The following is a 16,928-nucleotide window of genomic DNA, read 5'->3' as shown; positions in this document are numbered from 1 at the left end:
CTTTATATTCATCCACATGAATTCTAGAATCATCTCATTGGGTTCCAAGACATTGCCCTCCCCATGAATAAAATTAACTCAAACCTATAAATTAATTTGGGGAAAAAAATGACATCTTTATAATATTGAGTGTTCTCAACCAGTAATATGGTATGCCTCCTCATTTATTTGTCTTCACTTATTTCTCCCAATTGATCACTATCATTTTCTCCATGTGTATCCTGTACAATTTTTATTAAAGTTAGTGTTTTGTATTTGCATTGCTAATTAGAATCTGAGTTGTTTTCCATTACATTTTCTAACTGGTAATGTTCGTACATATAAAAGCTATTTTTAATGTTTCTTAAACATTTGATTACCTTATAGTTCTATCTTATTAGTACTATCAGCATTTCAATTGATCATTTGGGGTAAGCTGCACGGATAATTGTTATCATTTGCAAGTAAAGAGAATGTCTCTTTTTTTCTATTGTTGTACATTTTATTTCTGATCCATGTCTTATCACAGTGACTAGAATGTCTACAAAATTTTTAAATAGAGATAAAAGAAATCATTGGAAATGACTCTGGTATTTCACCACTAAGCATGAAATTGAGTGCTTAATATAGATATTTTTCAACAGGTTATATAAAATGTGTCTCCTCTAAATGAAGAATTTCCATCAATAATTTAGGCATTTATCAGACTCAGGATGACGTGCGGCAAATACTTTTACGCTTTGGTGTAAGTTGGACTTGGAGTTGAATGTCAGCCCTAGTGCTTACCTTGGTCTTGACCAATTTATCTAACCTCTCCCTGCTTCAGTTTCTTTAGCTATGATGATAATAATAACTCATAAGGTTTTGTGATCACTAATTAATCTAGTTCCTATGAAGTGTCCAGCACACTGATGATCCCATGATGGATAAGCAATTACCCAGCATTTCCAAAGTAAATCCTACCTGGTCGTGGCAGATCATTCATTTAACACACCAATAGATTTAATTTGCCATCATTTTATTTAGATTTGTTGCATCCATCTTTGTCACTGTGTGCCAAATGGAAAGATTATAATATTTTCTCTGTGTTTGTATCACTTGGAGGATAACTATGCTTTAAAAGTGGGAGCAGATACATTTTATTTTTATTGCCCCAACATCTGGAGGATACACTATCCGCCCATCAACAGTGACTCTGGATCATGTAGAAATGGGATTACTCACAACTCTGAATATCAGGGTTGTGTGTATGTAAGTTTTAAAAAGACTTCCCAGAGACTCTGATAGAATCTTTTGGATGTTTTAAACCATTCTTATTGAGAATCACTGAGACAATTATAAATTAGTGTCATAGCATTCTTATGAATTTTACCTTTTATCCATATAAAGTGACTCCCTGCAACTTAATAATTGCATTTACCTTGCATTATATATTTTTTCCTGATGTTAATATTGTCACTCCTATTCTCAGTTTTATTTTTAACATTTTTTTCTCTCGCTTTCAGGTGAAGCTTTGACAAATAGCTGCAATTGGCTTCTGGTGTGCTTTGAACCAAATCTGAGACGAATTGTCTTTTAATAGGGGAATTGAATCTAGTTCCATTCGTTGTCCTCACTGATGTTTGGCCCTCATACATCTAACTGATGTATTTGACTTATATCAGTCAAATTAGCCTTTGACGTAACTGGCTTTGTGTTGCAAAATGCTTCCTCTAAGTTTTATGCGCCTGTCCTGCACCTCTTTACCTTCATGTCTACCCGTCACCCTTCCTCTCCTTTGCTTTGTATCATGGAGGGGCTGACCCCTACAGACTACAGGTCCCAGGTCCCCTCATCAGCTGGCTTCAGGCTCACTTTGGCCAGTGCAACACATTGGCAGAAGCAGCAGGAAGAAATCAGGGTATTTCTCCCCCCATTCTCTGCGTTGGCTGCATCGCTTCTATAGATAGCTTCAATTTCTGCTGGGCAGGACCCCTATGGTTCCAGTTTCCACTCAGTGACCTCTACCCCTGGGTTAGCTACACCACTGCCCTCCTTTGTCCCTACAGCTCAAGAGCTCCATTCTCTGTCTTCCATATCCTCTCCCTTTTTATAATTGTCCTCTTTCTCTGGGCTTTTCCTCTGCATCCAGAGAAAGAGACTTAATTTTGTCCTCCTTAATGCCAATTCCATTTTCTGCAGTGTTATTTCTTTTCTTTCTTGCTTCTAATGCAAATGCAAGTTTTATCATGCGATTGCGTTTTCTATTTCTTTACAATCTTTATTTCAGATGATCTCTGTTGCATCTCAGCAACCCTTTTAATCTTACCATTTCATCTGCTGTGTCTTCTATCTCAGAGCTCAAATTTACTGAGCACAAAGAAGACTCGTCCTAGTAAATGTTATTTCCTTTTCCATATTATTTTAAAGGTTTGCTTTTCCTTTGAATCTAGTATTGCCCCTTTGTATGTCCTGGAAAACCTTCAAAGGTCTCTTGTTTTGGTTTTCTTATCATTTGTGCTTGATGAAGAAGAGATCTGTTCAGGTGTGTTGCCAATAAATAATCTGGATGGATCTTCTTTGCTCATTATTATGAATTATATCATGACTGTTAGAATCCACATCCAGACCTTAAACTGAGGGCTGATTAATATGCACTCTAAATTCCTAGTGGTCTCGTGTCTGTGCTGGACTAGAACAGATTCCCTGACTTCACTGCCCAGCTTTCTGAACACCTGGAAGGGAACTTATTCTGGGATAATTTTATGGAGCCTTCTCCTCTTGGGAAAAGCAATGCGTGGACATCTACACCACCCAGCGTACAAGCATCTCACAAGTCTCTCTCTAGTCCTTCATCCTCTTGACTTCACAGTATGGTACAGAGATTCACACCTGTTCTCTTCTGCCATGGTCCATTCCTTCTTTTTAATTTCTGGGAAACTGCCGTCCCACAATGGGTAAATACACAGAAGTGATAATAAGGAGTGGTGGAGGTTAAATGGCCTCAGAATCAACTTTTGTGTAATAACTGAGGGTTTCCCTCCTTTTGTTCAGAGAAGACCCTGTGTCTCTAAGGTGGGAAACAGAAATAGTGATTGAAAATCCCTTGTCGTTTGCCTCCTGCTCTTTTACTCAAGACTGTCATCTTTACTTTACTAAGCAAAAATCCCTCCCAAAGCCTAGAATCCATGTTATTGAAAAGTAGCAGTGTTTTCTGTGTTTTCTTGAGTATTTTCACAGGAAGGTGTGGAGGGATGAGGCAAATCAAGTGCCATGGTTATGTACCATCTTAATCTGGAAGTCCCATCCATGTTCGTGGGTTTTCCTGGTTCTCTCCAGGTTTTCCTGCTTGATCCGTGGTGCCCTGTCCAAAGGGGATGTCAAGACATTATCCCATCTATACTCCTGCATCCTAAGAGGTCTGTATTGAACTATCCCAAGTTTGGAGGCCTCATGCCATCCTGTCCCCACTCTCCAACCTACCAGCCTAGCCCTTTATTCACTGAAGAGTATGGGGGCTGCCCAAATCAACTCCCCATATCGCTATCCTGCTGTTGCTACATCATCATTTATATTCAAGAAGATTATTGTGGAGGTGCCAGTCCAGTGGTGCAGCAGTTGGGTTCACACGTTCCGCTTTGGTGGCCCGGGGTTCACTGGTTCAGATCCCGGGTGCTGACCTACACATCGCTTGGCAAGCCATGCTGTGGCAGGCATCCCACATATAAAGTAGAGGAAGATGGGCACGGATGCTAGCTCAGGGCCAGTCTTCCTCAGCAAAAAGAGGAAGACTGATGGCAGATGCTAGCTCAGGGCTAATCTTCCTCAAAAAGAAAAAAAAAGGAAGGTCACTGTGGAGTAGCCTGCCAATTCAGCATGCTATGATGTTGACCCAGATTTGGATCAACAACAAACAAAAATATTAAAATAATGTTCCCATTTCAACTAATTGATTTTTCAGGAACTAAGAGTTCACACACTAATAGGAATAACAGAACTAGAAGTGAGCAGAAATTTTGCAATTTATCATGACCTAAGGAGCAGAGGATTATTTTTTACTCACTCACACCAGAGCCTCCTAAAATTGCGGTATGTACTTTAGCACTTATTTAATAACGACTCATTTTTTTTAGTCACTTGGGTGTGTATTCATCTCCCAGTTAGGTCCGTGTTCAGGCAGGACAAGAATGATGTCTTTCTCATCTCTACACCCACAGTATCATGTGTTCAATTCTCCCCCGAAGGAGAAGCTAGGAGCTAAATTGATTAGATGGGCTCCATAGAGCCAAGACTAGCAGATGGGTCTGTAACCTGAGATGCAGGCCTCCCTAAATAGTACAGGGATGCAAAATAAGAATTGGGTGAGGAAGGACAAGGGTAATCTGAGAAAAGGGCCTAAAAATTGTAGTTTCCAAAGCAAGAATGAGGATTTTAGGGCAGATATTACAGACTATAATACAAACCAGGATGTCTAAGAACTAAGAAGAAAAAGGAGCAGAAACCAGAGGACAGGACTATTGTGGATGTGAAGTAGACCCTTGGTGAACTTACGCAACCAAAATAAATTATGGAAAGTACTATAACTTTCAGTTTTCTCATCCTTCTGCCAGAAATCCTCCCCCTCCCAAAAAAGTTATATGAGAGTTGTCCGATACCTAATAACTGAAAAAAAATATGGTGCGTAGGATTTGAAATTGCACAGATATGTCACTTCAAGACCCACCCCTGTGGCCGGCCTGTGGCCGAGTGGTTAAGTTCATGGGCTCCGCTGTGGCTGCCCAGGGTTCCGCCAGTTTGGATCCTGGGCGCGGACATGGCACCGCTCACCAGGCCATGCTGAGACGGCATCCCACATAGCACAACTAGAAGGACCCACAACTAAAAATATACAACTATGTACCGGGGGGCTTTGGGAGAAAAAGGAAAAATAAAATTAAATAAAATAAAAAAAGACCCACCCCTCACTTGTCTGTGATCTTGGGCCACTCCCCTTTCTGGGCTGTTTCCTCAGCTGTGACATGAGAATAATAATACCTATGTCACAGGGCTTTGTAGAGGATTGAGTCACACAGAAAGGATCTAGCACACCAGAATCCATCAATAAATGTTCGTTTTCATCCTCCTTCGTCTGGAGTTCTCGTGAGCCTAATGAGGGTAAAGAAGAGATGCTTACTTAACAATTTGGAGGAGAGCAGCTCTGGTGAGCTGATGCGCATTCTTGATTTCATTATGCGCCGGAAGATGAACGTGAGCAGTCCTGCAGATCGCGCCCCAGCCCTCGCTGCTGCCTCTGTGTTGAGGGATTTACGTTCTGCGTGATTAGGCCTGAAATGGACAGGAAGCTTTATTGTGCTAGGCTGGCAGGGCGTGGAGGAGCAAATTGATAAAGACGCCTGGGTCAGCAGCAAGCTGGGGGTTCCTAATTTATAGAAACACATCGAGTTCCATCATTCAGCCCCTTCCTTCCTGCTCCCATCTCCCTACCCCTCCCACTAGACCCTTCTCTGCCCTCCGTTGACAAATGGTGACTTATTTATGGGAGGGAAGAGGATTTACTGATGAAGATGAGGCATGAGCCAAACCCACAGGAAGTAAATTCCCAGAGAAACAACATCTGGTAATTTGACTTAATACCACAAACATTTGCTGAACTCTCTCTGCCAGGTGCTAGGGTGCCAGCGATGTGGGGACGCAGGTTAGACCTAGTCTCAGTTCCTTGGGCATTTAACCTCTCTGAGCCTCAGCTACCTCCTCAGAAAAGAATGGGGATGATGCTAGTTCCTGTCTCACAGAGAGTAAACACTCAAGGAAAACTGGCGCTTATTATTATTATCGTCCACCCAGGTTCCCAGACTCCAATCTTTGGCATCATCTTCCTTAAGAAACCCTTCCCCACTGACCACACTAAGTTTCCAGATGCCAGATTTGCAGAAAATATCCCACCTCTCTCAGGACAATTGTTCTAGTTCATCTCTTCTCTGGACTTTTGCTTTAGGGAATGAGGAAGATACGGGAAGAGCAGGCCCAAACATCACTGAGAAATTCCTTCGGGTCAGGCCAGATGGTAGTCATTTTAGACTGTTCTAGTAACAACCTCCCAGTGGAGTCCTCTGTCTTTAATCCCACTCTTTCCTTTAATCCTTCACATCAGCCAGGATATATTTCTCAAACACAATTCCAATCTTATTGGGGCCTGATTAAAGTCTTCAAGAGCTTCCTATGGGCTGCCACCACCAACTTCTTATGGGGTTGCTCACCACCGACTCCATGCTTACATTCCAAGCAATCAACTTTCACATCCTCCATGCTTTTGTTCACGCAGATTTTTGTTGATATGGCACTGAGTGAACATGCTAATTTGGGAAGGACTGACATCTTAAGGGTATTGATTGACTCTTTCATCCAGGACCACAAGGTGTCTCTGCATTGATTCTGGCCATTCTTCATGGCCTTCAGTAACTGTTTGCATATAAATTTAGCATGTTTCCAGTTAATCCCAAAGAGTTTTATCTTTTTTGTCATTGTTGCTGTTATGAAGGGGATACTTTTACATATTACATTTTCTAATTACATATTTCTGATCAAAGGAATACAATTTTTTCTTCATGTTCATCCCATATCCAGCCACTTTATTGAACTCTCTTATTAGCATCAATTGCTTTTAGTTGAAACTCTTGAATTTTCTTAAAAAAAACAGCTATGTAATCTATAAGTCATGTCCTTTTTGTTTAAATGAGTATGACAAATTTATCATAAGGATATTGAGGCACCTCAGAAAACCCAGAGGCTCAGGAAGAAGTAGAAGCAGAGTCTCAGATGCCATGAGAAATCTCTCTCTCCATCTGTCCCTAGGAACCCAAATTCAGCACTTTTATGTTACGTATTTTTGTATGGAGTAAAGTGTATGTACAATCCTTTCCTTGTTTGTTTACTTCAATTCGTTTATACATTAATTCAAAAGATCTTCATGTTATAAAAACACATATATACACATACTTAGCTAAAGATTACTTTTTAAAGACATTTCAAAATAGTCTGAAAATTCAAACAATATAAAACAAATTCGTTTTTTCACTCAACACTATGAGATGGATAGATGTTGATACATATAGCTGTAGTCTATTTTTTCTTTTATTTTTAAAAATAACATACAGGAAAATTGGATCTTTTTTGGTATATAGCTCTATGAATTTCAACACATATATAAATTTGCATAACCACCACCGCAATCAGGATATAGAAGAATTCCAAACATATCTTTTGTGCTGCCCCTTTTTGGTCAATGCTTCTTCCCATCCCCAACCCGTGGCCACCTCTGATCTGTTCTCCATCACTTTAAATTTGACTTTTCCAAAACGTCATATAAATTGATTCATGTAAGTCATGTCAATTTTGGATCTTTCTTTCTAATATTTGTATCTCTCTTTTTCTTGTCTAACTGCTTTGGCTAGGACACCATTGGATACTGTTGGTTTATTTGCACCTCCCCACCTAGACTTTGAAATTCTAAAGAGTGGGGATGATATTGCCTTCAACACCTAGCCCAATTCTTAGCTAATGTAGGTGTTCACTATGTGTTTGTGGAATCCATAAAGGCATTATTGTCAATGGATGGGCTTCCTGTGGGGCCACCATGCAAGCTCCCACAATACCAAAATCCTTTTCCAGGAAAGGGGTACCTTCTGGTACCTAGCTGGCTGTTAGTTCTGGAAAGAAGTCCCCAGGCCCATTTTCATTAAATTAACTTAAGACACAAAGGGAAAATCCCATGTATTACATGCTCACTGTGCCACGTGGAACTGTCAGCCTCTAATTAGAATTAATTAGTTAATGTGGGTTTCAAATTTGGAAGACAAGAAGCTCTGCCTGTGTGCTCATTTGGTGTTAATTATCATGGAAACCTGTTTCAACCCAGGGACTGGCTCAAAGCACTGAGGCCCTCCTTCCCACACGGGCTCCAGGAGGTAACCAGTATGATGCTGGCTGACAATCAACAGGGCTCTCTTATTGTGTCAAGATCTTGGGGAGAAGAGAACTCACGGCTCTGCAGGGAGTTTAATTAATGCTTCTCCCTCAAGAGAACTTCTGTGGAGAATTCAGGATATTCCGGCAATCCTGGAACAAGATCTCCAAGTTCAGCAGGCAAATGGAAATAAATTTAGGAGGGTCTGGGTCTGGAACCAGATGCCCCTATTAAGTGGGGCAGCAGGAAGGACACTCCAAATCACTGTCCATTTGGAGGGGTCTCTAGCCAAAAGACATATCCCCCTCCTAGAGTGTGTGGGATGATTGCTTCTTATACTTGCTAAAAAAATGCATGTAACAACCTTCTTGTCTTGAAAGAGAGAGATTTATTATATTTCACACAGAAGGATACTCTGTGAGAGCATATGTATTGGGGCTTTCTCTCCTAATACATACGCTCATCTCGTACTGGCCTCCCGTAATGTGTGGGTTTCTTCCCCTTCTTTCATTGCCATTGATGGATTTGGATCCACCCATCCATCAAGGCCATGGCCAGAGCAGGGATCAGAATTCACACTGGTGCTGGCTGGGCAGCGTGCAGATCTAATTTCTACAACTGTAACAAGTCCTGCTTTATCATTTCTGATGAAATGCCCCTCCCTCTTGGCTCATTGGTTACTCAGGGCCAGTAACATAGCTGATCCCTCAACAAATGTGATGAGGATAGGTCAATGTTTACTGATGGCAACAATTTCAGAATCAAGAATTTACTTCTGCCCTATCTTCAGCACCACAGAAAAATAATAAGACATTAAAAAGATAACTAAATTTTTAAAAATAATTTTTAAGAATCAAATCCTCTATTGACCAGACTTTGATGAAAGTGAGCTGGGTAATAAAGAAAGGGGAAGGGGGTGCTCACTTCGGCAGCACATATACTAAAATTGGAACGATACAGAGAAGATTAGCATGGCCTCTGCGCAAGGATGACACGCAAATTCGTGAAGCAATCCATATTTTTCTGATCGGTGGTTACCAGGGAAAAGGGGGGGTGGGGGGAGGGCACAAAGAGCGAAGTGGTGTACCCACAACATGACTAACAAAAATGTACAACTGAAATCTCACAAGGTTGTAAACTATCATAACATTAATAAAAAAAAGAAAAAAAGAAAGAAAGGGGAAGGGGAACAGGCCCCATGGCCAAGTGGTTAAGTTTGCATTCTCCAGCTTCAGCAGCCCAAGGTTTCACTGGTTCGGATCCTGGGCACGGACCTAGCACCACTCCTCAGGCCATGCTGAGGTGCTGTCCCATATAGCACACGAGAAGGACCTACAACTAGCATATACAGCTATGTGCAGGGGGGCTTTGGGGAGAAGAAAAAAAAAGAGATTGGCAACAGATGTTAGCTCAGATGCCAATCTTAAAAATAAAGATGGGAGGAACGGATATCTCATTTTTTCTTCTGTGTCCCAACAAATCTATTTCTTTCCCTTGGGCTGGGTCCTGCCTAATCTGAATTGGGTCAAATTGGAGCTAAATCTGTAGATAGGGGCCCCAAGGGAAGATTAAAGCATACAGATTAATATGCATTGAAATCATCTGGATATGGTATTAAAATGCAGATCCTGATTTGGTATGTCTGGGGTGGGGTCTGGGGTTCTTTGTTTCTAAAGAGCTCCCAGGTGAAGGTGATGCCGTAGACCACACTTTGAGCGTCAATGTCTATTAGTTTCCTATTGTTTCTGTAACAAATTACCACAAACCTAATGGCTTAAAACAAAACAAATTTATTTGGCTACAGTTGTGGAGGTCAGCAGTCTGAAAATGGGTCTTACGGGGCTAAAATCAAGGTGTCAGCCAGGTCCTGTTCCTTCTGGAGGTTCCAGGAGAGAATTCCTGCCTTGTCTTTTCCAGCTTCTAGAAGCAGCCCACGTTCCTTGGCTCATGGCCCCCTTCCAGCAATGGCAGCGCTCCACTTTCTGCTTCCATCATCACACCACCTCTGAATTTGATCCTCTTGCCTCCCTCTTAGAAAGACCCTTGGGATTATATCAGCCCCACGTGGATAATCCAGGATAATTTTCCCATCTCAAGATCCTTAATTTAATCACATCTGCAAAGTCCCTTTTGCCGTGTCAGGTAACATATTCACAGATTCTGGGGCTTGGGTCGTGGACATCTTTGCGGTCAGGGGCAGGGGGGTGTCATTATTCTGTCTACTACACAAGGGGTTAACGAACCTGAAGAAAATGCTAAAAGGTGTAGGTGGTGATCCAGGTAGATAGATATCCAGATAGATAGTATTTGGTGTTTGGTTGGAGTCACACAGTAACTAGGGGCTACAAAGAGTCAATATTTGGAGTTCCCATCCTTTGGGCATATGCATGGGCAGGCCATGATCGCTGTCGGGGGGTCTGAGAGCAGGTACTGGGGTTCTGGGCTGAAATTAAGACAGGACTTCAGGGACTGCAAAAAGCTCAGGCTGGTGTGGACTGACTCTAGAAGGAATGGGAGGCTTAACTTGTCTGCTCTAAGTCTCATTTGACTAAGGAAAGAGAATCTAAAAACTTCTTCGCTTCTCTCCCTCACCACCTTACTCCCAACAGGAACTGCTCCTCTGGCCCTAATTTTAACCAGCAAAGAGGAACTGGTTGGCAAAGTGTAAGTGACAGGAGCCTTGAGGGAAAGTGACCACATCAATTCACAGTTTCTAATGGCTGAGAAAAGGTTGGACATACACCCTGAAACTTAAAGAACCTTTCAGAATCTTCAGATAAAGATTGGCATGGTCTGTGACAGAGAAGATGAGCAGCTCTCAAAGCCCCAATTCTGATTGTTTGTGGCCCCAGGATGAGTGGTGGAGTACATGCATAGGGATCCCCAGGGGGCTTGAGTTTTTAAAGGTCAGGCAAAGATGGACACTTGGCATATCACCAAAGTGTGCTTGGTGTAAGGGTGACATTGACTGGTAAAAATGAAAGGAGAATTTAAAGCCCCAAAGAGCTGGGGCTGCAAAAGTTTTTCAAAACAAGATAGGCTTTCATGGTTGGGTTTAGAAGAGCAAGAAGATTAAGACGGGAGGAGATCTGAGCCTGGGTCCTGTGCTGGATATTCTTCATTTACCCACCCTGCCCCACAACTCTCTGCCCCTCTCTACTCTTCCATGAATCCCAGAGAACAAACTCTATGGGCTCTATCACCAACCTCCCTTGCTCTCTGGTTTTTGGCTGGCCTTGACCAAGGGGAGACACAGGCAGGAGGTAGAAGGGTGGAAGTAGAGAAAAATCCAGTTCTTTATTTTCCACCTCCGTCCCTGTGTTACCGAACCAAAATGGATCCACTACTTGGTGAGTGAAATCAAAGCCTTCACCAGAAGTAGTTGTCTCACAGAGTAAGATTTATTTGCAGCAAATAAGGAGCCCATGGGGAATTATTTCCGAAGCCATGGCTTTCTGAGCAAGAGAAAGCAGTGGCCTTGTATTTCAGATGAGAAATTGATGCAGGGTCGGTGAGCCAAGGAGTCGAAAGAAAGATTTCTTGGACTCTCAAGATCTGGCAGTAGTGCTCTTTTATTTAGAGAATAGTGTGGAATAGCATGGGGACAGGACCCATGGGCAGTCAGAGCTGCTGCATGGGGACAGGACCCATGGGCAGTCAGAGCTCCTGCTGCTGCCCAGAGTTGAGGGTTAGGGCTAAATTTATAAGGCATGGGTATGTGACTTATTTTTACTGGAAAAAGAAAAGATGATGTAAAAAGTCTTTAAGTGGTTTCAGTGCAGATGGGGTCTGGTTATTGTGCGGTCATATAACTTTAGACATGAATCTGGCCATATAGCTTGGCATGTAGGTGAGGATGCCCTGGGCTTCTCTCCCTGGGGCAGCCCTAATTCATACCATAAAAATCCACCGGGTCATATAGTTCGGCATGTAGGCCAGGTCACCTTGGGCTTCTCTACCTGGGGCAGCCTTAATCCACATCAGAATGAATATTCAAAAGGGAGATGATGGTATTCGCTTACACACGTGCAGTTTGAAAACATGCTTCTGCATACATGACATGTTATGGTAATAAGGCCTAAGCTCCTCCTGGGATGGAGATCTTAGTATTAAAATAAAGTAATTTCTTGGGCACTTCTCAGCCTGTCTGTGCAGGCGTGTCTCTTGCGTGGAGTTTAGACCAATTCACAGCAGTTGGTGATTGCATCTCTTAATATAACTAAAAAAACAATTTGGAGAAACAATTAAGTGCTTCTGAAACCTCCTTTGAGTTACTCAAGGCAGTTAGTCGGTGACACCTACTGGACCAGAGTGGGCCAAGCTGCATTCTCCTCCCCAAGGCCACAGCTCCTGTAAGAAAGCCCTCTCCTAGAGTTACAGCCCTGTAGAGTACTGGTAACTACTCCCACTCCCTGCTCTTCAGATCTGAGAAAGAAAACAGCTTCTGGTTGTTGCTAAAGACCCTCAGTGTTTCTTTCACCCTCTCATTTTAGTTAGTTCCTCTAACTTGGCCTGTCCCTTCATTAGACTTTCTTCAATTACCCATCTAAGGGTCCCCCTCCCTCTGCACCCCAGCACAGCACTTCTAACCTGCCTTGTTCCCTATCCATTAGTGTTGGCCTCTCCTCACCTTATTACCACTTCCCCTTCTCCTCCTCCAAGGCGCTCATGCTCTCTGCTTGATGGCCCCCTCCCTCCACCATTTGTGAAGTTACTTCTCCAGGTGCCTATCTTCATGCACTAGTATGTCCACAAACTGGGACTCATTAAAAAGGGAACAAGTGTACTCAAAGCTGGCAAAATTCCCCCGTTGGAGGAATTACAAAGTCTAACTTGTTTCTGGAAAACTGCTTGGCCTGAAGCAGAGTCTGTCCTTATCATCTTGGGTGGGGTGGGAAGAAGCCCAGGTATAGGCATGGTGGGGCACTCAAATACCAGTCCTACTTCCTTGATGAAGTTTCTATGTGGCTTCCCCAAGTTGCTTCCCCTCTCTGAGCCTCAGTTTCTTTAACTATAGAATGAAGGGGTTAGATTAAAAGATCACTCAAATTTCTTCCAATTTTACAATTCCAATTTGCTTTGTCGTGTTCTGTTTGGATCTCCAGGGCACAACTAACTCCAATTAATCTACAAGGGGATTTAGCCTAAAATAGTCCTGGAACCCAATAGTCATGACAACCACTGGAATGAAGGCTCTGGCTCCATATATATAACTCCATTTTCCCCAAAAAACAGCTCTTCCTCTTGTATACATTTTGATTGGCTCATCTACCCAGTAACCTAAACCAGAAACCTGGGGATCACCTAGACTCAGAGTCCTCACTCTCCCTCAATGCTCATAGCTGATGGATCACCAAGTCCTGTCCAGTCTAACTCTATGAAATCTCTTGTGTGTCTCAGCATTCTTCTCCAGCCCATTGCCCCGGTCCCCTTCAGGCCCCTCTTAGATTATTGGAACTGCCTCCTACCTGATGTCCTAACTCTAGTTTTATACACACCCCCTCTCATACCAGCTGCCACAGTTAAAATCCCCAAAACACAAAACTTATGCTCAACACCCTCTCCAAACTCAAGAGCTTTCAGTGGCTCCCTGCTGTCTAGGAAAAAAGACCCAAACTTGGAACATGGCCTTCGAGGGTCTTAGCAATCTGAAGCCCTGTTTATGTATCTGTCAGATGCTCAAAGTTATAACGATGGTAATACTACATCTAACTGCTGGCTTTTGTGCTGTGCTCTGTGCAAGAACCTTGCACGGACCATCTCAAGTCTCAGTTCAGTGAAGTCATTCCGACTGTAGATGTCTCCAACCACTCATTGGCTTCCAGAAACTTTCAGTGTTTTGAATTCTGCTTCTCAATTCCAGCATCCATGCATCTCAAAGCTCAAATGAGAAATGTTACCTAATTGACAGAGAAAATCCAGGTCCCTTTCAAGAGGACGATGAAAATGCAGAATAACGTGGGGGCAGGTATCCTAAAGCAATTAGCTAGAACAAAGGCAAACCGTTATGTAAATGTACAACCATTTAGCTTAATGCAGATTGCGGTCAAGATACTGAGAACTAGGGGAGGGAATTGAATCCGAATTCTTTTTCTGCCTCTTCTCCTAGTTCATTCTAACTCCCTTTGAAAATTAGGCTTCCATATGGTTAATAGTAGGTCTCTGTAGCATTAGGAATCTGCAGCCTTACCTCGTTAATACTCATTAACAAGAAAGGCTCATAAGAATACCCTTTGCATCTATGCAGCTCTTTATGGTTTTAAAGCGATGCCATATGCATTATCTCATTTAATCGCCTTTAAGCCGTGGGATGCAGAGTCCAGTGAGAGGAGCTCATTGATTGAGGAGAGGGAGACTCCCACTCAGGGACCACAGGGAAAGACGAGAAGACCAAGGGGTGCCTGAGATGTAATGAAGAGATGAGGGGGGTAAATTGGTTAAGTGTAAGACTCTAAATTACAGAATATATTTTAAAAAGAAAATGCTTCCAACGCTACTTGGAGTGGGAATGGATTTAATGGAGTGCTGCCTAGAACAGGTCTGGCTTTTGTGAAAGATGACGTGAGTGGAGCCAGAGCAGCCATTTCGGAGGAATTGCTTTACACCTCTTGTTTTCTTTATCTTCCCAACTGCACCAACCCACCAACATTCTAAAAAGTCAGTAAGGACAAGAATAAGTCCTGTTTGTAAGGACTGACGAAATTGGCCTTCGCTGATGACCAAATCTCAAGGCAATCTATGAAGCACAAACCTAGCCTTAGCTCATCTAGCACCCAATGAACACTGCTTTAATACAACTCACCTCATCTTCCTCCCTTTTTCCCATAAAAACTCTGGGCGGCTCTCCTGTAATTGGGACAATATTTAGGTTTCTACCGGAATCTGTGCTCCCCACACTGCAATTCTCTGATCCCAGATAAACACTTGGCCTCTTAAACTGGTTTCTGTTTTTGTAGGTTGACACTTTAATGAGCAGATAAGAGTTAACACATAATTAGCACATCAGAGTGTAGCCCATCAAAGCTGGACTTGGCTTCTTTTGCAGCGAGGTGCTTGAAAAACTACACATTTTCTGGCTGGATAAGTATGATTCTTGCCCTTGGCCTTTATTTTCTCCATAAGCCAAGAGTGATGTTCCCGCTCATGCAGCGGGGAGGATATCGACTCTGATATCAGTTTCCCCACATTAAACCCAGCATATATGGGGTTAAAACCAAAACACTCATTCCCTGCTTACTGTCTGGCTTCCTGGCTCCAGAATCCACTTCCTCCATGGAGACAGACACTGTCAAGGACAAGCACCTGGACTATCTCCTCCCGCAAAGACATGCGGGCTGGTGGGAAAGCTGCTGACCAGCAAGGTCATGAGCTCCCTCCTCTCTGCAAGTGTCTCAAGGCAAAAGACAGGCTGGTGGGAAAGCTCCGACCAGCAAGGCCATATGCTCCCCCTCTCCTACCTAAAACCCCAAATAAAAACCCTTCCTTTTAGCTTTTCGGGGAGTTTGGGATTTGAGCATTAGCTGCCCTCTCTCCTTGCTCAGCACTGTGCAAAAATAAAATTCCTACGTTCTTCCACCACACCTGGTGTCAGAGATTGGCTTGCTGCGCGACGGGTGAGCTAACTCACTTCAGGTTCAGTAACAGGGACACCCACACTCACACACATGTGGTGTGATGTAACGAGGAGGTTTGAAGAACTAGCTCTGGGGTCACAAGGACTTGTGCTCTGCTCCTTCAAAAACCCTTCTATTTGCAAGTCACACCAGCTCTCTAAGCCTTAGTCTCTTCATCTGTAAAAAATGATAAAACTACTCCTTACTTCATAATGTGGCTGTGAAAAATCAAATAATCCAAATGATGATCTGACAAGTAGCAAATCCTTACCTAAATTGTTTTATTATTGTTATTATTATTTAAATACACAGAGATTTCTGCATGCTTGCTTGTCTACCCCACTAGACTTTGAGCCCCTTGAAGAGCAGGGAATAGAGCTATCTCTGTATTCATCTGGGAGTCCAGCATAGGACAACCCCCATAGCACTGCTGCCAGGGTTAGATGGGTCCAACCAAGTCAAATGATTGAACAATGCTCCGCCTGTAGTAAGTAGATGATCACTGTTGGCTCTTATTGCTATGGTCTGTTAAGTTAATATTTGTAGCCTGGAAAAATTTCTAAACTCATGAGAAATGCTCGTGCATGGGTATTTGGGGAGCCCAAGGTCCCGGCAGGTACACAGCAGCTCATGTAGTAAACAATGACTGATCCTTAAGTTAAGAGAGAAGGTTCTGCAGGTGGCTCCACCTCCACTTTGCTGTGTAACTCTAACCAGCTCACGTTTGCTCTCCAGCCCTCTGTTTCCCTATCCGGTAACCGAGAGTAGAATGAGAGGCTCCTCCATGACTTCCCAACTTGAGACAGTACACTCCAGGGTTGAAGTGCCACTTGGACTTGAACGGGCCTGTCTTCTAATTCTGGAGGTTTCACCTAGAAAATACACTGAATCTTGCATCTCGTGCAAAAGAGAAGTGATATTGTCCACATTGAAATGTCCTGAGGATTAAACGAAGCAAGATGTGAGGGCCAATGACAAGTAATAAACAATAAATGTTTATTTCTTTTCTTCCCCTTTCCTAACATGCTATGGTTCTAGAATCTATGGTCATAAGACAGGATTGGGTGAATCATTAACATGGTGAAACATTACAAAGAAGTTCCAATACGTTTCCATATTGGGGTGGTTTTAACAACTTCTTTACTGAAATCGCCTTCCTTTGTGTGCCTTCTATAGCAAGTGGCCACACAAGAGGAGATGACCCTCCTTTCTGGCAAATTTGGCATGCAGAGACCTTGGGCCACCTGGGGAATTGCTGAGCCAATAGCTAAGGTCTTTGCAAGAAGTTCCGCCCACCTCTGGGCCTTGAATTCCCAGACTTGATGCTCTTGGTTCTGGGTTGAGGGCTTGTTTCTGTGTGATGGTTAATTTTATGTGACAACTTGACTGGGCCA

At 42.9% G+C, this 16,928-nt stretch overlaps 1 non-coding gene across 1 annotated transcript; it reads left to right on the top strand.

The window, feature by feature from the left end:
• The first annotated feature begins 8,837 nt into the window (after positions 1-8,837).
• On the top strand, positions 8,838-8,944 carry LOC139078334 (U6 spliceosomal RNA). Its single transcript, XR_011531271.1, has one exon. It is a non-coding gene; the product is annotated as a U6 spliceosomal RNA (small nuclear RNA).
• Positions 8,945-16,928: the final 7,984 nt, after the last annotated feature.

The sequence above is a fragment of the Equus przewalskii genome, chromosome 21, assembly GCF_037783145.1.
Source record: "Equus przewalskii isolate Varuska chromosome 21, EquPr2, whole genome shotgun sequence".
Classification (NCBI taxonomy): domain Eukaryota; kingdom Metazoa; phylum Chordata; class Mammalia; order Perissodactyla; family Equidae; genus Equus; species Equus przewalskii.
The sequence above is the reverse complement of the archived record's forward strand: the minus strand, read 5'-3'. Positions and strand labels throughout refer to the sequence as shown.